General features: G+C 40.5%; 3 long non-coding RNA genes across 4 annotated transcripts in view; 2 read left to right on the forward strand and 1 right to left on the reverse strand.

Annotated features, from left to right (window-relative positions):
- LOC140706005 (uncharacterized) overlaps window positions 1-26,203 on the forward strand; it is a 56,447-nt gene extending 30,244 nt beyond the window's left edge. For both annotated transcript variants that reach the window (XR_012085679.2, XR_012085680.2), the window contains exons 3-4: window positions 5,906-6,070; window positions 17,842-26,203. This is a non-coding gene — a long non-coding RNA (uncharacterized LOC140706005). The remainder of the gene's footprint in view (window positions 1-5,905; window positions 6,071-17,841) is intronic.
- On the reverse strand, window positions 762-18,803 carry LOC110075257 (uncharacterized). The gene is made up of 4 exons (XR_002299933.3): window positions 18,729-18,803; window positions 16,141-16,241; window positions 9,741-15,872; window positions 762-3,484 (listed from the first exon to the last, which is right to left on the reverse strand). It is a non-coding gene; the product is annotated as an uncharacterized LOC110075257 (long non-coding RNA).
- LOC144587856 (uncharacterized) lies at window positions 8,040-12,731 on the forward strand. Its single transcript, XR_013543040.1, has 2 exons — window positions 8,040-8,881; window positions 10,613-12,731. It is a non-coding gene; the product is annotated as an uncharacterized LOC144587856 (long non-coding RNA).
- Window positions 26,204-26,845: the final 642 nt, after the last annotated feature.

Here is a 26,845-nt window from a genome sequence, read left to right on the forward strand (position 1 = left end):
TGCCTAATTTCCTGCTTAGAAATTGACCACCATTAATGGAACCTTGTCCGAGACAATGTTTAACTGTTCCTCCTAGTATGAACCTACCCCAGAATGCTCTCCAGCTGCTACAGGAAATCACCTCTGTGACACAATGCCTTTGTTTCAGTTTGTTTTACTTTGCCACAATTCCACTTTGACATGAGTATTGACGAAGAAGGTGTTGTTAGGGATGGGCAAAGTGATGCGTCACCAAGAAAATGACGACAAAGACAACAATGATGACAACAACGACAACAATAACATTTTTTTTTACAAAACAACTCTGGCAGAGAATGTATTGCCTTCAGAGTTGTAACTAGCATTTTTGGCAGCTGAAGCAAGCAACAAAAAATGCATGCTCCAACCAACCATGTAATTCATGATGTGAAAATAATACAGTGAAGTAATTACAACAATGAACTCCTTGCCAGGATCTCTCCACCTCCACAGTGGAACAGCAGCAACATGAGAACACAGGAAAAGTGTATATATTGTTTAGTTTATTATATATAGTAATAAGCTAACTTTCTGTATCTGTTCAGACCAGAGGTCTGGTCTGCCCAAGTCTCAGGCAGACATGCCTTCCAATGGGTGAGCCTGGTCTACCCATGATAGAGCAGCCTTCTATGTGGATGCTGCCTCCAGACCCTGGTTTACTGAGGAATATATCTGAGGATGTGGACTTGTCCACAAATGCTCATATTAAAATGTAGCAGTCTTTTTTTGTCTATTTTTGTCCATTTTTATTTTTTGAAATACTGTTAAGTTCTACAATTTACTTTAGTAACAAGGTGGCTGAGTTTTTGTGCAAATATCATATATTTTGTCCTCCTCCTGCTGCCTATTTCCATCTAAGAATGAGACATTATGTCCACATATTCTTGAATATGCTCCTCTTAAGAAGAAGAGATAGAGACCATTCAGTCCTGCTTCTGCCTGCTCTGTTGTGCATCTGCAGGAAAGACATTGTCATTGTGATGGTTCTTGTTTCTGCTTGTATACTGCCCCATAGCGCTAAAGCACTCTGTAAGCAGTACAACATAATTATGCAAACAACTCTTTGCCCACCAGTGAGATGGGTATTCATTTCACTAACCTTGGAAAGATGGAGTTAATCTTGAGCCAGCTTCCTGAATCCATCAGGATCAAACTCAGGTTGTGAGCAGAGACTTGGCTGTTGTCCTGCAATTTAACCACTGAACCATGGACACCTTGTGCCAATTCTGCTATTTAAAAGAAAGGCTCTCCTATGTGTTCTCTTCCTCATGCTACCATTCTGATGAAGAAAAACTGGCTATTGTGAAATCATGTTGATGTTGCTGACTGAAAGAGAAAGACCAGTCATTGTGATGGCATTGGGATGTCATTGGGATGTCATCTGCTCACTTGAAGCAGAAAATGGGCAATGTTTTCTCAAGCCACCATCCATTGGAAGGAAAGCCAAAATCTGGGCTAAATCCATTATTAGTCCTACCTAAAGTAAACCTACTGAAATCCATGAGAATTAAGTCAGCTGTAACCAGCAACTAATGACTTCATTCATTTGAATTGGTCTACTCTACATCCAGTAAATACTGGACTTAGCCCCCTGTCTTCACAGTATATTGACAGGATGCACATATACTCCTCACCTTCCAAAATGTTCCCCTGTGACTATTATGCTTTGGAAACACCTCTGTTGGCCTTTTCAGGAACTGCAGTCAGTTATCAAGAGTACAGAAGGATGATAGGATATATAAAATAAAGGAAATACAGACAACAATCTTGATCATGCCAGCTGGGGATTCTGGGAGGGAGTCCAAAACAGTAACTTGTTCAAGGCATGACATTAAACTGATTATAATGTTTAGGTTATGCATTAAAGATAATCTAAAGGGTCAATCTCTTTATTCTTCCTACAGCTCACTAATCTTCCTAAATTTGCTAACTAAAACATAGGCCTTTTGCAATGACAGAAATATAACCAAATTCCTATAGAATTTTAAAGTAATTTAGAATATATTAATTGAACAATTGCAAAACAAATAAACAAAAAAAAGCACACAACATGGCATAATATATGATAATGAATAATATCCTGGTCATGCAAAAAAAAAAAAACCCTCATGGTTATTTCTCATAAATTAGGGAAAGATGAAATATTCCCCAATTTATGTACAATCTCCCCAACCCTGATGTAGACCAACTGCACACTCTGATATAGACCATGGATTTCTTAAGATTTTAGATTTTTGCTTGCATCATTAGCAAATCTATTTTGCAAAGTAACTGGGAAGTATAAAGAGGACCAGACAAGGTTTTATCTGCTTGTAAAAATTATTTAAATTTTTTTTAAAGAATTACAAACTAAGTTTTTATGGAAGTTGTTTTTGTTTTTGTATGCTGAAAAGGCGTATGATAGGATTGAGCAGTCTTATCTGTTGTGCAATGTTCCTACAGGAGAATGGTCTTTGAATTGGCTACCTTATACACAGGAAATCGATAACTAGGATAGCAATTAGCAGCACAGTTTTGATCCACTACATTTATCCCAGAATACTAAACAGTGGTGTCATCTTCTCTGTACTGTTTTTTTAAGCAATTGCAGTAAGAACTCAGGGGGGAAACCCTCAGAAATAAAGCTAGGTAAATGAATTCTTGAATTTTCTTTGTGAAAATTATATTGTGATCACTTTTATTCATCCAATTATGTCCTTTTCATTGTTCTATCATAGTTCATCAAATGTTCAGCTCTGAAAAGGAGCCTATCATTCTCCATCAACACCTAATCTCAAATGTTCACCTATAAAAACATGAAGTGTCATGAAAATACAAATAATGATGACATTATTTATTTATTTATTTATTTATTTATTTATTTATTTATTTATTTATACCCCGCCTATCTGTTCATCGCGAACATTACCTTTTGTCACGTTCCCGTGGGTTACAACAGCCAAAGTCCGATAAACCAGTCCAAGGTCAAGAATACTAAGAATGCAAAGCCAATGTCCATAAATCAACTCACAGAATGAAGCCCAGCGTCAAAGTCCAGAGTCCGATACACAGCGTAGTCCAGGGGCAGAGTCCAGAGTCAGGAACACGGTTCAAGAAGCGTGGATGCAAGCCATGGTTTTGACTCTTTGCTTCCACAGAATTTCTGGCTTCACTGGGAGCTGTTTTATAGTAAAACAGCTCCTTGAACTGCTGGAAAGCTTTCTATCCTGTTAATACTCAGGACTAGATGCATGTAGGTTTCTGTGGACAGCCTTTGAGCGATCCTCTGATCTTCTTGTCCTAAGTCTTTCCCGAATCCTGGCCCGAAGCTTGTCTGCTGTGGAAGGAGAATCTGGAGGCGGTTCAGGTGTTTCTGATCTCTCAGCATTCTCTTCAGCCTCAGTTAACCCTTCTGGTTCCAGGTCTTCGGATGCACTCATGACACCTTTAAGGATCAGATGATGAGTGTTTTGCTGCTTCTCTTATGCTACAGGGGTAGAAGTACAGCCACACTGCTGTTAACTTTCCATCTCTTGCTGCTTAATTTTCTATCCGTATAGTAGTGATCATTTTAGGGAGAGAGCCTTTGATGGTCTCTGTATCCTCACATTGCTACTGCACACCTCACTTTTGGAAAGATAGATTGTGCCAGCATGGCTTTGCTTCCACCAGTTCTAGTGTATACAGAAATACTGTGCACACCTGTTTGTGCTGCCTGCTTCAGTGAGAGATTGACCATGTATCTCTTTGCTCATGCTGCCAAGTGAAAGAAGAAAAACCAGCCATTATGATATCATCCTAATTGTGCCACCAGCTTTATGAAAAAACTCTGTCCATTGTGATGTCATGGTTGGTTGATGCTGCTGCTTACTCAGACAAGATAGTCGGCTCTGTGCCCACCAGAAAGAGAGGGATCCACCACCTCCTTCACACCATGTTGCCATCAAATTTCATGTGAAAGATTATCATTGCACCTGAAACAGAGCTTTCTTATTTTTTTTTATGACGATGGCAAATGGCAGTTGCACCTCTGTTCAGGCAGTCAGGTTTGCATCACTGTTGCTTTTTAGGACATTGGTTACTTGCCCTGTTAGTCTTGTTCTCACATCCTAGATGCTGGTCTCATGCTAGTTAATCACATAGCAGTACTTGAAGGCTTTCACGGCCGGGATCTGATGGTTCTTGGGTTTTTTTGGTTTTTTTGGTTTTTTTTTTTTTTGGCTCTTTGGCCGTGTTCTGAAGGTTGTTCTTCCTAACATTTCACCAGTCTCTGTGGCCGGCATCTTCAGAGGACAGGAGTCAGAACTCTGTCTGTGCTCTGGTGCAGTTTGTTTGGATAATACTCAACTATCCAAACAAACTGTACCAGAGCACAGAGTTCTGACTCCTGCCCTCTGAAGATGCCAGCTACAGAAACTGGTGAAATGTTAGGAAGAACAACCTTCAGAACACGGCCAAAGAGCCAAAAAAAAAAAAAAAAAAAAAAAGTTCTATCTCCTGTCTGCCAGTCATTTTTCTAATGAATGAGACTCATTAAAGAATTAGAATTCAAATAGAATTATATGAAAATGAGAAAGTGGCTGACAAACAGCTTCTTCCTATAAAAAGAACAATGGAAAAATAAGAAGTAAAATTTAAAGAATGACAGCTAATTTTAAGAATTAACACAACAATTTCACCAGTGTGGTGAAATGGATAAAATGATTTGGATGGAAAATTCACATGCAAATGTATATATTTCTTTCTTAATGAATATCCTGCCTTTCTACTGAAGTATTATGGACTCATGTAGCCAGGAGCAAGTCACTATCTCCCAAACTAATATATCTCACCGAGGACTATTACTGGGGAGTGGGGTGGGTGACAAGCACTTTGCATATGAAAGTGCTATAGAAATGATAAATAATGAAAACCCTATATCTTTAAAAGCTAATGCTTGGTGGAAATGTCAGTCGAGTGATAACTATGATGAATTATTCCACTAAAACACAACAGTAGTAGAGTTCCTGTGGAATACTGTGGCTCTATCAGCCTTTGAAAAGCTGGCAAACGTAATATTAAAATTTGTATAATTTAGCTATGTCCATTTTAAAATACATGATAGGAGCCACCTTGGATCCTACACTCAAGAAAAGGCAGAATGTAAATAAAATAAATGAATAAACTTTGCCAAAATATTCAAGTCTTCTGTTGAATATGTTTATTTGGGATTTTTTCCCCTGTGTGTTTTTTTCTTCTTTCTATTTCATAACAGTGGGGATATCACATTTTGGTCATATCAGGAGGTTGCAAAGTTGTGTCTGGATTTGGTGATCCATAGGGTTCCTTCCAGCTCTGCACTTCTAAGATGATGATGATGATAATGATGATTTCCTGCTAGTTAGCTATGAGGCCCTCTCTTACCACAACATTAATCAACATCAATTGTCAGTCATACCAGTGGAAGATTTCGAGAAGGGAAAACAAATAGAAAGGTGAAAACAGATGGGGTCTGGATGTTGAGATTACTCTGCCGGCATGAAAAGGCAATCTAAGCAGGCTTGGTATAAATAAATAATGTCCAATCTCTACCTTTTCATCATCAAATTGTGCACAATTCATTTGTTTCTCCTAGGAGGAGGAGGTAAATTTCGTTCAGTGCCTTTCTTTGTATGTTATCAGCCTGAAAATAGAAAATGCTATTGCATTGTTGTTATGTGTTGTCAAGTCACATTCAGCTTACAGCAACCCTAATCAGGTTATGTAAGGTATTTAAGGAGTGGTTTTACCGTTACCACTCCACGTGAGTTGCCATGGTTGAGCAGGGATTCAAACCCAAGTCTCCTGAGTCCCAGCCCATCATTCTCTCTACTATATCACACTGGCTCTTGCTATTATATTAAACTTCCAATCATCTCTTTCTCCCCAGCTGCATGTTTCTTCAGAAGCATATCCCACAGAGGTCAGTGGGAATAAAATGGAAAACCAATTTCAGCAGCCCTAGCAACTTTGCAAATGATGAATAAAAAAGAGAGACCGAGACAGAAGACCAGGACTGGGAACATGTAGCAGAGACAGAGAAACCAGTATCCAAGTGAGTTTCTGCTGAGTGCAATTTCCCTCCAAAACAGGGCATTCTACTGTGTGTGCAAGTGTTGTCATTGTGCAAACAAGGGGCAAATTTTCTACATCCATGATGGCAATGCTTGCGTAAGTAGCAATCCCATGTTACTATGTTAGTAAGTCTTTTTGCTCAGTTAAAACTTCACGACAGACAGCCTTGAGAGCCACCTTAGAAGAATAATCTGTCCTTTGCTATACAGGAGTCTAGTTTCTCATGCAGCAGTCCAGAGTTCGGGTGAACCCCCTTCCCAGACTTATGAGCAGGCAAACGGTGCTTGCATCCTCATTTGCACAAACCAACAACACTGGCAGCTAGCTGTACCAGGGAAAAACATACAGACAAACAAAGAGCCAACCACAAAGAACAACCTGCTTTTCTGGTAATATTTGATTCCCTGGATGGTGATTTTTCACAAGATCTATTCTTGCCTTTGTATTTTCTTTCTGGTGGAAAAAATGGAGAGGGAGGGGGTTTCACCAAATATTCCCCAGGGATGAGATTCTCTGATAGATTTGCATGTGTAAAAGAGACAAATCTTTTCATCCTTACCTATGTGTATTGTTTGATATGCAAGACAAGGATGACAAGTACTGAGCATTGTGTTATTCTGGAAGTAAAACGTTTGCGTCTGTTGTATAGACACTTCCACTCTGTAAAATGTGCACATATCCATAATAGGAATTTGTGAAAATTATGGTCTGAAGTAGCTAGTTTGTACAAAAGAAGTTGATCACTGCTAGTTATATAAGATGATGGTGCAGTCTGATACATTTTTATTACGCCTGTGAAATAGCAATGGTTTGGATCATAAAGTTAACTTAAGACAATGAACAGACAGAACATTCCCATCTTCTCCTCTTCCCTGCACTAACCTGTACAACAAAAGGCTCTGGATCAGAGATGCCTCCTGAACAAATGGGATGGAGAGGATCACCCAAAATCAAGTTTGGAATCTGAAGGACTGACCTGTACTACACATGTACAGCAGTCTGATGTCACAGTCACAACTGTGATGTACTTAGAATTCTTTACTGGAGATCTGTAATGCTATAACTCAATATTTGAAGTACCTCTTCAAGCTACACATCCTGGATGCCATAAGATGGAATCCTGATAGTTGAAACATTTATCAAATTGCTTCTAGGTGTGCAGTGTAGACAGAAATAAATTAGGACTAAAGATGGGCATGAACAATGATTCAGCCCAGTTCACTGTGGCACCTGAGCAGGGCACTGTGCACTTCCCTTCCCCATTTCCTTGGGCAATTACCGACTCACCTACATGAATGCAGACTTGCCCCCTCTGCCTCCTCGGGTGAGCCTCTGCTCACCAGCAGGAGCACATACTTCCCTGCTCAGCCTCCTCATTTGAGTGGGTGATTGCTTGAGGAGGCGGAGGAGGGAAGCACATTCCTTCTGGTGAGTGGGCAATCACCCAGAGGAGGCAGGGAAGGGAAGCACATGGTACCTGCAGAACACCTGTAGGTGCCGTGTGCTTCCCTCCCCTGCCTCCTCTGGGCACAATGCCACACTGGGCTGAACTGCCAAACCATACTCCTCTCTGGTTAGGTTGCAACCAGACAAGAAAATAGCTTGCATTTTGGACTTCTTGTGGAATGGTCCAGTGTGAGCTATTTCTCAGTCATCATACAATGTGCAGGGAATAGCACATATAATCCCACTGGAAAGGGAATATTGCATTCAATACATCTCGATAGATAGATAGATAGATAGATAGATAGATAGATAGATAGATAGATAGATAGATAGATAGATAGATTGATTGATTGATTGATTGATTGATTGATTGATTGATTGATTGATTGATTGATTGATTGATTGATTGATAAAGAAGACAAAAATATTGTGGCTCCATAAAGACTGCTATATTTTAGTGTGAGCTCTTGTGGGCCAGCCCTCTTTCTCAGACTATCCTTACTTCTCCACAAAGCTCACACTAAAATATAGCAGTTAGTCTTTAAGATGCCACAACATTTTTGTCTTCTTTATTTTTTTATTTTTCCTTTGTTTTGGATCTGATATGCTAGCACAGACTAACACAACTACCTGTTTTAAAACTCAAAAAAACCCCCAAAAAACAATTCCTGTCTTTTCCTCTCCCAGCAGTACCATATGCTACAATTCAGATTGTACAGAGATATTTTTGTTGGAGCAAAAGTATCAGGGGAGTTGGAAGGCATAAAAACATTGTTTTAATGGACTTGGTAACTACTTTTAGGATCCAAACTGTTGTGATTTCATTGGTTGTACAGATGAAATCGGATTTTTTAAAAAATAAACAGTCCTTCCTTCCTTCCTTCCTTCCTTCCTTCCTTCCTTCCTTCCTTCCTTCCTTCCTTCCTTCCTTCCTTTTCTTCTCATTCCTCTTTGAGTGAGAAGCAATTCAGCTTTGTATATCTCTGGTTCATTCTGGATCATTTCTCCAACTGGATCAGGGTGCTGCTTCTGATTATCCCTTCTTCACATTTGGCAATATTTCCCTCCATGAAAACCCAGCCCTCTTTTTACACTTTCCTCTTCATTGTCTGAAGGATTGCTGCAGCCATTGACATGTGGCTAGGAGCAGCAGGCAAGACTGCTCAAGCGGGGATACTGAAATCACAATCCATCCACAATCTCTCTGAGATGTCTTCTCTCTTCACACCTCTTACACAATCAAGGCTGACTTCATTGATACTCCTTTTACAGTTAACTGGTCTGCAATATGATGAAGCTTTGCTAGACGCTGTAGACTACTGACTGGAGACAGCTTTCCTAAAATGTAAGGGAAATTGTAGAATGTAGTTGTGTGGTTGTTTTATTTTAGTAGAGCATATCACTTGGAGACTCCGGCTCTATTTTTCTGAATTAGTAATATACTTTAAAGATTGCCTACAGGTGTTTCCAACAAGTCATATTCCTGCAATGAGACAACACTGGAGGCATGAGGTGCCGCTTGTTAGTTGGAGCATTCATTACGGCTTTTGCACTCTTCAAGCTAAATAAGACATTGGCACAAAAACAGGATATATACTGCACACTGCATGTACACTCAGAATGTGACCTTGGGGAGAGGGATGGATCTTTGAATTTCTACTTAACTATAGTAGGCATAAGGAACAAAGTGCCATGAAACCATAAAAAGTTATGATAACTGGGCCTAAAATTCTAGACATTCTGTATTTAAACATTCTACGTTTAGAAAAAGAGTTTAAGTTCTTACAAATGCAGTCAGGTTCTCAAAATATGGCACTCATTTTGAAGCAAGGCTATACCTTGCATTTTTAAAAGGGGTGGGAAATGAAGCCATTAGAGTCTTCAGAACTCCCTGTGTGCTACTGCTTCCATAACTTCCCACCCAAGAATGGAAAGATAAGTCTTTCTCGGGTCTCTGTCAATCTTGCCTATGTTCTTTTATAAATCCGTTCCATCTCTTTCTGCATTATATTTCCTTTAAAGGCATGTAAATATGTATAAGTAGTGTTTAAACTGGTATTTGGCAGACCTTGGAAATTGCCTTTGAAGAATAAAGAAGGTTTTGATTAAACATTAGGAAGAACTTTATGAGAGTAAGAGTTGTTTGCAAAAAGAACCAACTGTTCTCCTTTGTTCAAGGTTTTTAAATAGTGTTAGATGATCACCTGATAGAGATGCTTTTGTTGTGTGGATCTCCAACTTCAGCAGTGGGTCCCAAATCTATAATTCTGTAGTTCACACAAGAAGGAACATAACATAATGACACACTGAAGCCATCTATAACTGAGGAGAAGTATGGTGCTTTGGGACCCATTGTTCCACTGCTTAGTCATTTGCAGTTCAGATGGGAAGAGCATGTCAAATGACACATTGCTCTTTCCCCTGATCTCAACAGACCCTTTGTAGCCCGATGCACCCCATACCCAAAACAGCCGACGTAGACAGGCCCTAAGTCAGGGAAGGCCAGTAGAGAGAAAGAACTTGAAAAGGGAAGACAGTAGGACATCAGAATCTAAAATATAACTGAGTTTCCAAATTCAGAACCATGATGGCTTTTCCAGGAAAATAACTTGAATATGTGTATCAAATTCTAAATTGAATTGAGTTTCACTCAAAACTAACCCTATGTAAGCAAACAGCCCCAAAGTTCTATGGCCAACATTCCACGGTTTAATTATTCTAATGCAACAGAAATGGCATAACTCACTACAGTAAATTGCCACTAATTAACAAGTCCCCACATGGATTTCTGGTCAGGCTCCAAGCCATTCAACTAGTGTGCAATGAGGAATCCAAGCAGAGATTTATTAATTAGTGGCAACTTGCCAGTCTGAGTTGACATATCATACAGTAGTGTTACTATGCAACAGGACTTTGGCCTGTGATTCTGTAATTAACAAAGAAAAAGAAAATTGTTGATGAATTCACACAGATTTAATCCAGTCACAGTCTCGTTCTTGAACTTACCCATTTCATAGAAATAGTATGATCATCACCTTTATCCTTTTCCTTCTGTTATGACCTGCTCCACTTTCAGCCTTTGACTGCCAGCCAGGTGCTTCTATCAGCAGTTTCTATCAGCAGGGAGCGAGAGAGGCCGTGCCTCACTGCACCCACCTGCCATGCCTTCCCCGCTTCTGTCTCTGTGTCCAGGACTCTGCAACTGACATGCTTATTATTCTACTGAAGATCAAGGGAATCAAAGTGACAATTAAAAGGACTTGGCTGAATGAATTAAAGTGTGAACAAGAAAAAGGGAGAACGAGTATAGGTGTTTTTTTTTTAAGAAATGGAATAGATACAGCTGGCAGGGCAGAGGACAGCTCAGAAAATGTAGCATTTCCCCCCAGAATCTGTGTACAGTTCTTTCCCTTTTATTCTCCGCTTTCTATTGGATTCCTTTGCATTCAATACATCTCTAAAAATGCATCTCCACCTGGTGGCAAGAGTTTCCCCAATCACCCTTGTATGAATGGAGGGCAGTCCCCATAACATACATAGCCGTAACCTATACCGATAGATAAAGCAAAGAAGCGGTCTGTGTTGGATTAAATTAGCACAGTTGCTATCAGGAACCATCCTGAGGACAAAGGAAATGGCAGCAGTAAGCTCCCAGAATTTCCTCGGTGTCCTGCATCTAGATTATTATTCATTGTTCTACCAGATAGAGGGAGGAAGAGACTGTGAGAATGAAGGGGACAAAAGCACATCCGACTTTAAGAAACCTCAATATTGGCAGCAATCCAAAGAAGCTATGGCATACGTGGAGACAGGTTTGTGTAAAATGGGAAGGGCCGTGTGTCACACTCCACACAGAGACAGACACATTAAATAGACTTCGATCCCAGGGAAATGAAAAATCACACATTGAGCAGTCCTCATTAATCCTCTGCCTTGCAAAAGTGTGTGTATTCTCTCTGCACAATTAAACATGCTTATCTTGTGGCACTGCATGCAGACAATACAAAATGCACAGCACAGGGCTGGAGCAACACATTCCCTGGGGCAAGTGAAGAGCCTGAGGCAGGGAGCCATATGGCCAGGCTGTAGGAAACGGAGAAGGGAAAGAAGCATTTCTTAGCATTTACCTGACAGGTAAAATCAAAATTGTTGGGTGTTCATTGGCTGTCACTCAAAATCAACAATCAATTATATTTTTTCCCCTTTGTCAAAACTGGGTGAACTATACAGACAGGATATGCTCTTTTTGGAGATTATGTGTGAAAAGTTGGAAACGTGGCAATGTCATAGAACAGAACTACAGAATTCAATGTGCCAATTGCAGATTGCAGTTTGGAGCTTTTCAGGTATGGAGGCAGGCCACCTTGAAAGAAAACTTAATGTTTGGCAATAATGTCTCTCTCTCTCAGATACACACACACACACACCAGTGTAGGGTAGAAGAAGAAGAAAGAATAAGCCAGAGACCCTTATGTAATATTCCCTCTCTGGGGATAATGCTGGAGAAAGTTTGCTTTGGCTTATGCCAGGTTGAAGATCCCAATGCGGTGAGGTAAAATCCAGGTAACAAATGGTGGATACCATGAAACCAGTAGGAAAGAAGAATGGTGGAGAGGAAGACAGACTCTATCATGCTAAAACTAGAGCTTAATTATTCAAAGCCTAGATAAGAATGCATAGCAGCTAAGACAGTTGGATACACATTGGGTCCTAAAATTGCATTGACTGTCTGCCTGGAAGATGCAGAATGCTCATGTCCTTCTGCCTTTGCGACTGCATGCTCCACATCCACCATCCATCTTGTCCTACTATGATTTCTGGATTTCAGTGTCAGTTGAAGTAAGTCAACATGAAACCAAATGTCCACAAGCTAATGTAGGACTTGTCCTAATCTGTGCTAACCTCAGTGAAATGAGCAGAAACATGGTGTGGGAGGCAATATGCAGCCTAATGACCTTGGGCAGTGGCCCTCCCCTTACTCTCAGAAACTGGAGGATGCTGAAGAGATCCTGCCCCTGCACTGGGAGATGAAATTGTCAGTAATGGAAGCCTAATCCCCTGCCCCCTCATCTCATTTTATGTCAGCACTTGTATATCATTGTGGAGCCTTTTGTTGCCTCTTTGATTCACATTTCTTGTTGCCTGCTTTTTGATGTCTCTTTTTCTTTGTTAACCCCTCAAATACTCCCCCCCCCCAGCACTCAAGGTTAGCCCTGATCTTCACCAAAAATAGCCTGGGCCCATCCATTTAAATCCATGTCATGCACAAGGTTAACAAATAGCCTCAGTTTGACTCAGAATTTGGGATTCAGTCAAAGCTGTTGCAGAGCTCTAATTTGCACCTTACTTGATGATTTTTCCCACTTGGAAAATAAATGCTCAAATCCTACATTTCACATATCATTAACCTGGCAGCTTTTTGGATCCAAGAATAAAGCCTTGTCTGCACTACTCATTTGCAGTAACATGTAGTCAATAAAATGCCGAATGAACCTGAAGTATCTACACTAGTAAAATATAATGAAGTTAACACACAATTCTCTGCTATTTTTCTAATGTAGTCACAATGTTTGTTGTTTCTAGACCGCAGGGCCCAAACTTAAGATCCAGAGGCAAATATTTGTGATGTCAGAGAGATGGGCAAGCAAGGGTCAGGAGGGGAAAGTTTCTTCCCAGGCTTGCTGATACTATTGCCAGAACATGTGCAGCAAGAATGCTAAAGAATTATTACATTGATGCTTGTTAGCCTTCTTCCAGATAGTTTGATAGGCCGTATATGAGTATGCCATTTTTGGTATCACCTGGCAGGACAAAGTTCCAAATAGAGTAGTCCTAGAATGAGCTGGATTTTTTTAGCATGTATACATTACTGAAACAGCAACGGCTACATTGGGTCAGGCATGTTGTGAGAATGGCTGACGGTTGGATTCCAAAAGATCTCCTGTATGGAGAATTAGTGCAGGGAAAGTGCCCCAGAGGCAGTACAAGGATATCTACAAGTGGGATCTGAAGGCCTTAGGAATGGATCTCAACAGATGGGAAACCTTGACATCTGAGCATTCAGCCTGGAGGCAGGCGGTTCAGCATGGCCTCTCCCAATTTGAAGAGACACTTGTCCAGCAGGCTGAGGCAAAGAGGCAGTCCTGAAACCAGCAAAATCAGGGAGCTGGGCAGGGGACAGATTATATTTGTCTTCAGTGTGTTAGGGATTGTCACTCTCAAATTGGCCTTCTCACCCACACTAGGCTCTTCCCAAGTCCTCTATTCAGAGCACGTTACCATAGTCTCTCAAGACTGAAGGATGCCTAATCTAATCTAATATGAGTATGAGGGGGAAGGTTAAGAAGGGACTGTGAAAAGTGCCAGTGAGGGCAGGTAGATGGACTCATTTCACTTAAGGAACATGCACACAAATGGCTTTAGACTGAGCCTGCAAATCCTTTGCCAGCTAGGAATGAGTGGAGATGGGGACATTAACACAGAAAATCTCAGCTATCTCCTCCTCTGTTGCCACTCACCCTGAGATTTGTCATTTCACTTGGAGACCTGGAGATGCGTAGCAATCCTTAAAAATTTCACCTGATGCCCTGAAACCTGGCAACCGCAGTAGACAAGCTTTCCTTGTGATTTTCACTTTCCTTCTGCTTTCTTTTCTCATTTTATTGCACTACCAAATGTGATACACACATACCCAGGAAGGAGACCTTTTTCTTTATGACTGATGATCAGGTTCATGAGTTGTTTTTTCACCATTGAATGCGTTTGGCAAACACATTGGCTGCTGTCATCCTGCTTTAGAGTGTTAGGAATCTTGTGTTCCTTTTAATATGTCTTTCACTTAACATTTGCTTAAAAAGAGGAAGTCAGAAGATGGTTGAGTAGAACAGCATACCTTGGATCACAACTTGTCATCTTTAGAACATTATGGTACGGATACTGTGAAGGAAGATATATGTAACTCAGATATAAAAGCACAGGATCAGTAGGTAATGAAAGGAAAGTTGTTTATATCTCAGCTTCCTTCTATGCAATTATACGTAGAGTTCCTATGAGATCTTCTATCTAGGCACTTTCCAAACTGAAACATGCTCAGTTTCATCTTCAGTCCTTTAGTTTCAACTTCAGTTCATAACCCTGGCTCATGTATAGTGAACAGCATCACAGTGAAGTAGTGAACTGCATCACAATTAAGTAAGGTAAACTGCAATGCTGACTGGACAGGAGTTAATACCTTGTAGGAAAAAGCCAGCTCCAGATACAAATAGCACAGAAATATTGTTCAAAGTTCTTTGTAGAGTTAGCTCAAGGTGTGTCTGTCATCTTGTGCTTACCTGAATTTTTCAGATTTTCACAGTCCTGGCAGAATGGTATGTACCAAGAGTTTTAACTTATCAGCAACAGATAAATCACAAACCTGAAATGGCATTGAGATAAGAGGTGAAGAAGAGTACAAAGCAGTTATTAAAGATCTCATACTAAACTACAGGGAGAACTGGGAAGAAGGGAAGTTGGGCAGATAGCATTCAGCTACTGTATAAGATTGCCTGCTCTCAAGTGCATAAAACTGTCCCTGATGAGATAAATGCCCCATATTAAAACTGTCAGAAGCCAACTCTCATTTTGTTGTATGGAAAGGTGACCATACTTCCTCTTGAATATCAGCTTCTCTAAGCCTTAATTAACCTAAGGGAACCTGATGCAAAACTATGAGTTAAGAAGGATAAGGCAGTGACTGCTCTTAATAAAGGTGCCTGCTGAGGAATAGGGAAAGGTGAGGAGAGTGATGCAATAAGATAAGCTGGAGGGAGCTACAGTGCATCACAGGCAGACTGAGGTCCAAGCTGGGAATGGAGAAAATGCAGCCCATAAGCCGCATGAAACCTCCAGGAGCATTTTTGCTTTCAGCACCTCAGGTACTCCAGCCTTTCTCCCAGCTCTACTTTTTTTAAAAAATTAAAAATACTCAGAAACGTCCCTTTTAGTCCTCTAGAAAGTGTGGGGAAAACTTTGTTGTGTTATGAAGGCCCCCAGCAATGCTGGGAGCCCCCATACTGGGATGGGAGAGGATAATTGAAAAAAAAAACTTTTGCCCTCTAGGGGCTCAATGGGACTTTTCCAGTTTAAAAAAAGACAGTTTAAAAAGTGAAGCCCACTTTCCAGTGAACAGAAATACTTTACGGTGTACAAAAGAGTTGAAATTAATACAAGAATTAAATGTGCAGATTCACCTCTTTGATTACACCCCTTCATCTTCAATCCCTCTCCTCTACAATTGTGTCCATCACACTGCCAAGAAATCAGTAATATGTCCCCACCCAAGTAATCCATGGTTTAGGCTGTGAAATCCAGACTGTTGTCCATAAGTGTTTTTATAAGGGTAGTTTGCTATAACACAGATTGAGAATATGTGACCGTCCATATGTCGCTAGACTACAATTCCTATGAGGCCAACTGGAGTTGTGACCAAACAATGTCTGCAGTGTCAGACATAGGCCTGTAATGTCATCCCACCTGTAAAAGAATTGTAGCTGAGTTTAAAATATGTAGTGATTGGAATGGTTAAACTACAAGAAGCTGAAGGTTTAATTAAAGATCCCTCTTCACCTTTCATTTTCCTTTGCGAATATCTTATTATCTCATGTTGAAAGCAAACAAAAGGAAGTGCAATCTCCATCCTGTTCTGGTTGTGAACATCTGGTTGGCCTCTGCTGAGACAAGAACGTTGAGTCATATGTACTGTTGATTGAGAAGGACAATCCTTATATTACTGATATCTATATTGTAAAAATAAAAATGATAGGGCTCAAATAATAGTAGTAACAGAAGACTGACATGGCTTAATCAATCTCAGCAGTGTCAAAAGGATATAGAAAATTCTTTTCCAACCGCAAGTGGCCTCTGGTCCAAGCACAGGAGTGATTGATACAGACATGTGGTGCTGAAATCCCTCTCCCAACTTTGAGCCATGATCTGCCCCAGGTTCACCCGTCCTTCCACCTACCTCTGGTCAATCTGCTCCGACTGGCAACAATTATCTGAGATCTCAAGCACATATTTTTCATTCTATTCGCATTGTGATCCTTTCCAAATAAGAAGAGCCAAGAACAGAACCTGGGGCCACTGGAACACAAAGAGAGTGCTTTCCAATGAGTTTCAATTATGTACTTAGAATGGTAAAGGCAGTTACAGCTCTGCAGATGTTACCAGTTGGCAGCTCTCAGCAGTCCTTACCATTGGCTGTGCTGGCTAGGGCTGATTGGAGTTGCCATCTGTTCACTTTGAGAGGGCTGCACTTTGTTTGTCACTGACCTAGGAATGTGTTCTGTCTTTGTGCTTTAACCTGTTGCCACTTCTACTCATGGTCTTGCAGCAACTCTAGGTTTCTGAGGGCACAAGCTTTTGGTCAAGTCAGCAGCCCACTGTATTAACGTGTTCACTGGATGTTGGAAAGAATTATTTTAAACATCAATCTTTTTTTATTCACCTCCAGTGTTTTCAAAAATATCGCCATTATAGGTACAGTAAAACAGAATAAGTGTTTTTAGCCAGACAAGTCTGGGTGAAAGTTAAGCAGTAAAAGGCTGACTTCATATCTAAGAAGGAAAATGTGTACTTGACAATTCATCTTCTTTTACACTTTCCTCCTCTACCCCTTTCAACCACTTCACAGACATTGCATCTTCTTGTATGATGATCTGTGTTGTCCCAGAACCATTTGGAGGGAAATTCTAAAGCTGTTGTGTATATTCTCTTGTTTCCTGTTTCCTTCCTGAGAGAGGTTCCCTTCTGATTAGGGTCTATAATTTGTGAAGGGAATTCCTAATAGATTTTTGGCTGAACAGAACAACTTCAAATGGCCTACTGGACCAGGTTAGTAACATTAGCAGGGGAGGATAAGTATTATTTTCAATGATGCATTCCCATAGAAAGTCTTTTTCTCCAGACTGGAGAGATTTCATCCTGTATCTTTAGGGCAGAGGCAAACAAACACCAAAGCCCGGGGGTCAGTTTTGCCTCCCCTCCATTTACTGGGGCCTACACCAGCCCCCAAATCCAAAACCAGAAGTGGACAATATATTTTCTGGTGTACACACACTACACCAGAACACAGACAGAGTTCTAACTCCTGTCCTCTGAAGATGCCGGCCACAGAGACTGGTGAAATGTTAGGAAGAAAAATCTCCAGAATACGGCCAAATAGCCTGAAAAACCCACAACAACCATCGGATCCCAGCTGTGAAAGCCTTCGAGAATACAAATCTGTTTTCAGTTTTATGAAACTCATTTTTTTCTCTCTTTCTGCAGGAAATCAAATGAAACCAAACTGCTGCTGCTGCTCTGCTTCCTCACTAGCACGTTCACCCCTCTCCAGTGCCTTGTGGAGACCTGACTGGGCATATGGACCGCAAAAAAGCCCCTGGAGGCTGGATATAGGCCAAGAGGCCACTGGAACTCCACTCCTGCTTAAGAACTACAGAAAGGATAGCAAACCAATGTTCTAAATCTCAATCTGCATCTAGTTGAAGTGTTCCTCAATAGATTACTCTCATTCATGGTTTTGGTGATTCTTCCTCTAATTCAGTCATTTGCATGGGCAACTCAAATAACTTCTTACTGCTTACATTAATTAATTGCTTTTGACACTATGTTTCAATCAAATTCCCACTGTGCCTCTGAGAAGACCCAGCCTGCGTGACCTTTGACAAGCTGCAGTGCCCTAGGGGGTCTCATCATGGTATCGTCTGAAAGTCCATCCATCATTACACATATTTATTTTATTTATTCTGAATATTTATATCCCACCTTGTGTTGCATGATCTCAGGTGGGGGGCACAGCAAAATGTTTTAACACAGATTATAACAAACAAAACAAACAATGTAAACAGTTTAAAGCAAATATATATGCCATCTTCCTCCCTACAGGGTACCTGAAGTGGCTCATAACAACTAAATTGTACAATTATAACAGTTAAAATACTATACAAAACTGTATAATAAAAACAAATTGACCGAGATTAAAAACCAACTGAGGTTTTTGAACACTCTTCAATGAGAGTCTGTTGAGAATGCACAGCGCTGTTATGCTGTTTGAGATTTCCTTCAACAATCTCCAAACTGAGAGCAAAAATCAAAGACACAGAACACAGGAGATGTTCCCTTCACCAAGAATGTATTTACAAAAATATACATACGTAGCACTTCAGAACAGGCAGATTCTCACAATTCCTTCCGACAAAGTGACTGGCTGCTCCTCCATACATTAATGCAACAAAAAAGCCTAGTCAGCAACTTACTTATGCACTTTTGCATTACAGAAGCATGATGCAGCAAATTGAACTTCGCCCATGTGCAGAAGTGTCACCTGATTTTCCTGGCCAAGTGCCAACCTGAATGACTCAACCTTTTTTTCAGTTTCCCATAATTTTACAAGACAATTCCATATTTATTTTAAACAAAATGCTGACAGAGACCCACATAATGTGTATTGCAGTAGTCCAAATGGGATATAGCTAAGGCATGTGTCACCATGATCAGATAGGACATCTCAAGCAATGGGTGCATCTGGCACACCATCTCTAACTGTGGAAAGGCATTCCTGACTACTGGTGAGACTTGTGCATCCAAGGTCAGGGTTGAGTACAGGAGTACACCCAAGCTGTCAACCTGACTTTTTCAGGGAGAGTGTAATCCTGTCCAGAACAGGTTGGATCCCTATCCTCTGATTTGCCTTGTGACTGACTAGGAGCAATGTCTATAATTTTGAAACTACTTAAAATCTACTTAGAGAACTTGACCGCCTACTCCAAGATCATTACACTCCAAAGTCTTGATGGAAAACATTTGAAGGTAGTTTCATTGAATTCTGGTCAAACAAACCAGAAACTGCATGAATCAGTTGTATGATTAATTGGTTCTTCATGGATGTGTAATTTGTTGTATAGTGTTTTTAATTAATGAAGAATGGATGGTGGGTCTATTTTCTTCCTTTGCACAACAGGAAGGGGGCTGATGTTTCCTCCTCACTTTCCCTGGACAGGCTGCTTACAACTATCCTTGAGGAAAATAACAGCAGTGCAGGCTGAAACCCATCCAGCATTCCCTTTCCCATAGGAAGACCCCAAAAGAAGAAATAAGAATCTTCCACAGTCTCTCTGCAGCAAGTGGAACTGAGCTTCCATACCTATTAGTTATTCATTGATATCTCTGACCTCTGTCAATTTGTGTAATCCACTTTAAATGTAACATTAGAGAGACAGAGTATAACTCTATAGAAATAAGAGGGAGTGATGTGGTCATTACAAAATACAAATGCAAGAGTAGGCAATAACTTTATACACCACTTTAAAAAATCATCATACAATCTGCTAACGTTTGTGGATCAGGATCACTTTGTCAGGCATGTACTGGTGTGAAGAACATAAAGTGCAAAAGTTCGTGGCAAGATGGATTTTGCTAGGAAAGTTACTCTTAGACGTGAAGTCCAAAAGTTATTGGCAAGGTGGATCTCACCAGGTACCCTTTTCTTAGGTGTAAGTCAGGAAAGATGCACGCTGCATTAGACATCTTATTTTTAAGTTACAGATTAGGTAGATGTGGATTGAACATCAAATCCCAATTCTTCAAACAATCTCTGTGTCTGTTTTTGTTTTGCATTGAAGTAATTGTGTGGTACTTCAGTCCAGAAGTCAGGAACATCAGATATAGATAACTGTAGTCCTTCACTCCCAGGTTCTCTCTGTCTTAAAATTTCGCAGTGGAGACCTTTCTTTCTTTTTCTTTCTTAACTGAACAGGAAGGGCTTTTGAAGAAGAAAATATTGGGGGATGGGGAGATTAAACTTCCCCTCAAATTTGGTGGTCATGACACAGATTGGTGGTGGTGGTGGGATCCATACACCTAATTTAGTGTAGATTTATTTATTTATTTATTTATTTATTTATTTATTTATTTATTTATTTATTTACTTACTTACTTACTTACTTACTTACTTACTTACTTACTTACTTACTTACTTACTTATTCTATTTATATCCTGCCTATCTGGTCTTGTGACCACTCTAGGCAAAAGCATGTTCATGAGCTGCATAACATGTCATGAACATCATATGTGATTTTAGTGTACCTCAGCAGCCATCTTGTGTGGATGAATTAAAACTATCTATATGCTGTGTGAATAACTGCTTCCTTTTTTGTCTGAATATCTCAGCAGCAGTCAATTTCATAAAATGACCCAGTCTCTTGTATGATGACAGAGGGCTATAATTCCCCTTTTCTGAGGTGACACCATATATGGAGTAGATGAACTGGGGTGAATATTGTTTCTGAGGTAAGCTGATCTATCAGCTCAACACAGCAACTGGTCGTTCCATTCTTCCTCACACCTTGTAGCTGATTGTCAGCGTGGGCAGTGTTGAAAGAGTGTTAATTTCCAGCTATGTTAAACACTTGCTTGAATAATTTATTGGTTATTTATTCTGCCTGAGTGGAAGGTCAGAATATGCATTTAAATGGAAATGTTCTTACAAACAGAACAGAAAGGACCTCGCCATTATCAGTGCTTCTCAGCTGGACCCAGTTTGAAACAAGCTGGTCAGAGAGATCAAGGAGTCCATACTTAATCCTGAAACATTTATCAAACACTATCACAGCTGTTTTTACATACAAAGGTTCTCCAGAATGTGTTTGAGTTCACCGTCCCTGTCCTTGAACAGGCTGAAGTCAACATTACACTGTTTCATTTCTCACTTTGAGCTGCCAGCTTGGGCAGAAACATGAAAGGCCTATTCAAGGAGTCTTCTTCGTGGACAAAAATGACTGAATTTATTCTTGATTTCAGGGACTATTAGTGGTTCCAGCCATGATAGGAATGCAAGGAGCTTAGTTGAGTCAATCTATGTAGCCCAGCATCCACAATGACTAGCAGAAACTCCCCAGTGTTTCAGATAGAAAGTTGTCCTAATTCTCTCAAAAGACGCCAAAGACTGGAGCCATTTGCTGAGCAAACCATGGCCACTGAGTATAGACCTCTGTACAGACAATAATTGCTGTTGGTTAGTGCACTGTAAAATTAACCTAGGAAAACAGGGTGTAACAATGATGTCTGTTTTTCATTTCCTCGTAAGCTGTTTGATACCAGTACTATTTCCTCATCACACACACACACAATTACCATTGCAAGGGAAGAGAGAGAGAGAAGTCCATTGTTGCTACCCTCTTATTTACTTCCATCACTGTTCCTTGGAAGGCTAAGGACCGGACATCTGCAACTAGAAGCCTTTCACATATGATTATGCTCACTGTGCAAAATTAGAATCTTGGTCTCCAACAGGATAGAGACATACCAAAAGGAGTAAAATCGGAAAGGGGGCCCATCCTCTTTCTCACTGATATAGAAATCACTGAATTGAACTACAGCCTTCTCCTTCTCTCATAAATATAACAGCCAGTGCCCCCAACATGTGCTACCTGGAGCTTGGAAAAATGTACTTTTTTGGATTACACCCTACACATCCCACAGTCATATCCTCCAGGTGCATTTGTTTCCTTGGACAAGGATGGAGTTAATGATGAGTCCCACATCAGTTCATCAGACAAAACAAGGGAACAGGACTTTTCACTTGATCAAGTAGAATGAAACGTGAGTAGCCCAAGAAGTTTTGCTGCCTGAGGCAAAGGACAAGATGGTATTGCCCCTTTCACTGCACATGCAGAAGCTGCCTGGGTTCCCCTCTGAATCTTACTTCTATACTGATAATAATAAGACCTCATCTGATGGTGCCAATCTGTTTTAGTATTCTTTGTGGCACACACAACTCTGTCATCTAGCAATAGAAATTGGTAGAGGACTCAATGGGAACAGCCAAGGGATTGTGGCTGCTACCACACCCTCAGCATCTGCCACTTGAGGCAATTGTCTCACTTTGTCTTGCATTAGGGTTGGCCTTGTCTCACATGAAGAAGCTCATGCAGCAAAGGTTTACTATAAATACATGAGTTGTAAAGTTTCTCAAGCATGTGCATCACAGTTGTTGGCCTCTGACTTTGTACTCATAGTTCTTTAGATTTTGCCAGTGCTGTGTGTTCATAAACACACATTTAGCTTTGCATTATATGGGCTGTTACCCAGGAATAAAGTGAATTAATGGGAAAACAAGGGGTTTAAAAACAGCCTGCCCTTGACTCACTCTGTATTACTAGAGACCCATAAAATGTGTGGAGAGTTAACTGAGCCATGAATAGTTACAGTCGTAATTGGAGATTTGTTGAATTTATTGTAAAAGGTGTTTCAAACACCCCTTTCTTTTAGAAGGAGTCTATGCACTTGTGGGGAAATATGCAACATTATACAAACATCCTGGCCAATTATGGTGATCATGGCCTTGCTCTATTGTCTCATTGCTCTCATTGCCAGGGGGGAAAGCAGACTGCAATAACTGAATTAGAAAATTTGGTACATAGAGCAATGAGGCATCTCATTTTTCCATGGTTCCATGTTAAGGATAGTAATGAGTGGAGTGGATGGTAAAGAGGGACGAAAGCTTTCTTATAATGAGAGGACAATCATACAATTGTTAATAGATTGGACGGTATTAATCCTTGTATGCTTTAAGTGGGTGGATGACAGAATTGGAGCTAGGGCTGACCTCCACATCTTCCCTGGAGACTTTCCACAGGGGGTGAATGACTGCCAGGCAGCCAACTAGGGGAGATGTGTGGCCGATTCCAGTGGGGCAGTACCCTTGACAAGTTGAGGCCTTGAATTCAACAATGGTTGCAGCCCTGGCTACATTGGGGACCAAGACAGTGAAGGAGGGAGAGAAGGGTTGATGGCCGGGGCAGAAGGCTATAAAGAGGATGGATCCGAGCCTGGGGAGGAGGAAGTGGCCACGAGGAGGAAAATGCTAGGGAGGCAGAGGTATGGAATGATGTTTTGTATAGGGTTATCAACTCCTGGAACCCTAATATGCCCTCATATTTTAGTTATGCCAACTTTGACTGGCTTTGTCCTACCCAATGTAACAGCTAGGGGGTACAGAAAGCAAAAACAACCATTGAAAGAAGCTCCATATAGTGTGCTACACAGGAACTCCAGTAATGTAGAACTCAATAAAATGAACATATCTAACATAAAGATTTTAATTATTTATAACTGCATAACCAATTGTGTACAAGTCCACCATAAAATAATATATAACAAATAATATAACAAACTCTGAAGCACTGTATACAGATCAATACATGTATACTACTACACACTACACATTAAGAATCCAAAGTGCACATAGTATATTCCTATGTCAAATGTCCATTTTTAGTTCATGATAATGCTTGGAATAAACAGTCTCTATTTCCTGATATGTGTGAAAGAGGCATTTTCAAATAGGCAATCTCAACGAGCTCCGAACTTCTTATTTCCAATATGCCACTTTGCTTGTTTCATGGTCTTTTGACCATGAAGTCTTCAAGGCTATAAATTATCTGCTGAACTCCTGGAAAGGAAACTGACACATCCACCTTAAGGAATCCTCCTACTAAAGTGGTGCTGATCTGGGTTCACAATGAGGCAATGGCATTTCTCTGCCAACTTGAGAAGCCTACAGGTGCAGAAAGACTAAAGATGGTGTGTGTAATGATTGTGGTGTCCTGCTAGCAACTGGAGGACTACCTGACCTCAAGGATCTTCAAGTGAAGAGAACTACCCAGGACCCATCCTGGCACTGAGATACAGTGGGTGAGAAAAAACAATGTGAGAGAATGCAAGAGGATAAGGTTCTACACCCGGAAAGGCTATCTGGATACAGTGGACCCTCTACTTACGGAATTAATCTGTAGTGGAACGGTGGCTACAGGTTGAAAAGTCTGTAGTTCGAGTCTCCATTGACCTACAATGCATTGAAAACCGATTAATCCCATAACCGGACATTTTTGTTCCATTTTTGTTCCATTTTGGGTTTTTCCTGGTCTGTAGATCGATTCTCTGGCTGCAAGTTGAACCTAAATTTTGCGGCCAGAGAAGTCTGTAACTCGAAAAGTCTGTAAGTCAAGCCATCTCTAAGTCGAGAGTCCATTGTATAAATGTGATGGTTGACAATAGAACTTGGTCTTTGATATCCTTGTGGCCACACCCAAAGTCCCCTTTCATGTTCTGCTGCCCATGAAGGGCCTGGGGATTTACACAGATACCCAATAAAATAAACAAAGGAAACAATAAAATAAACAACTGTAAACCAAATTGCTCACTGACAAATTGCTGGCTCAGTGAACTCAGGGACCCTTTCACTATTGCAAGAGAACAAAAGCACTAGTTGGTACTTGTGAAAATGCCTTAATCAAAATCAAATGCCACATCTAATGGGTCTCAGTTGTTCTGACTCAGTACAGCAGCTTCACTCTGACCCGTAATGTTTCTCGCCCACTGTTGTCCATTTTGCCTGATAATGACTCTGTAACCCTGAAGTGAACAGTCCACCCAGCCTTGCCTGCATGACTGTCTAGTACTCAAGGCAGTATGTCCCTTTATATCAGCTGCTGAGAAGTGAGAGATGGAGGATGCAGACATATTCATGCCCTGCAAGAGGCTTCCAGTATGCACTTGGTTGGCCACTGTAAGAAAAGAATGCTGGATTAGATCTGGTAGTGGTCTGAACTATCATGGGTATTCTTACATTCCTAACATTTGTGACTGAGAGACATGCAAAGGAAGCTAGAGGAATCATGTATTACAGATTCCTAAAATGGTCAAATACAATATGTGTACACAGATTAATGGCACCATGAGAGAAAGGGTAAGCTGCAAAACCCTTTAATTTCCCAGTGTTCATTGTTGTTTCTAATGTCTTCCTGCATGTAGGGGTGCTGTATTGCAACACAGGACATTGATAAAAAACAAAACAATAAATTATAAGCCAAACTCCTCTTGCTTAGTGTAATAAACTGCACTATAAATTTGCACCATTATGTCTCATCCATTGAGTACTTTCTTCAAAACATTCCACCCACAGATACATGAAGTAGATCTTTCTACGACTGGCAAGTTCACCAGCGTTTTGATTTTCTGAAGCTGATTTTTTTTCTTTGTTAGAAGAAATTTGCTATGACACTTCAAACAATTTCAGATGCTGACACATGAAGCAGAAAAATTTCCATTAAGGCTCAGTGAGACCAGAAGAGGTGTTTATTTTAAGTAACTGCTCATGTGTGTTTGCAAAAGAAAAAAATTACCTGAAATTTGAATTTGTTTGAGGCAAGGAAGGAAAAACAAAACAAAGAGCCTCATGGCTGAGGGCCGAGCATAGGGAAAACTCTTACACCCTGCCCAAGAGGTATCTTATTTGAAGGTACACACTGTCTGAATTAATTGAACTTTCCACTGGTTCTTATTATGCCTTCACAATCAGCAGCAGATACAGAAATAGGTCTAGCCCAGGATAGGTATGGAGGACATTTTAATTGTGTTCATTCTTCGATGGCAACTCCCCCAGCCTTTCACTCCCTCAACCAATATGAGAGTCATGGTGTAGTTTCCTTTAATACTTATTCTTCTCTGGATTTTGTGGTAGGGGAATAGATACATAAATTGTGTCTAGCAGAGGGGAGGGAAGCATAAAAATCCATTACATTAGGGACAATGGTTTGTAAGGATAAATAAGCCTTTCCTTCTTAAAAATTGGGGAAAAAACTGATGCAGAATTGTAATGAAATGAAGTCTAGAAAAAAGAAAATCTGAGCGAAACCCAGATTGACAGACTAATCTCTACCTAGCCTTGTATGCTTCAAGCTTCTTCATGTTAAAGCAAAATTCCTGACAAATTCCTTGGCCAAGGGGGGAGGCTATGGTCATGCATATGGCAAATGCTTCTGTAGGAACCATGCACAGATGAACTGGGGGGGGGGTGGAGGTGGCAATGTGTGAGGGTCACTGCATGTTTCCTCTTGCTATATTGCATCATGCTGGCATACATGACAACCTTGTATAGAATTAACCTTCTAAGGCACTAGAGACTTTCTAATTCCATCAGGAATCAGGACTCAATGAACAGAAACTCTTTGGGGTTCTGATTGGCCCTAAACTACCAGTTACTATAGCCAGGAGAATGTTTGAGAAAAGAAAAGCCTTTGGGTGCCACTGCTGTACTTTGCCCTCCCTGTTGTATAGAGAACAGATCTCCCTTTGGCTACACATCTGGTTGCCCAATGAAATGGGGATTCCAAATCAACCTTGAATTCTCCTCTTTTCCTTATCTTCACTTGGCTGTACATTATAGTCTTGAAAGCCTAAGGGGCATTTACTCTTCAGTCCTTCCATGGC

This window comes from Pogona vitticeps, chromosome 3 (genome assembly GCF_051106095.1).
Source record: "Pogona vitticeps strain Pit_001003342236 chromosome 3, PviZW2.1, whole genome shotgun sequence".
In the NCBI taxonomy this organism is placed as follows: domain Eukaryota; kingdom Metazoa; phylum Chordata; class Lepidosauria; order Squamata; family Agamidae; genus Pogona; species Pogona vitticeps.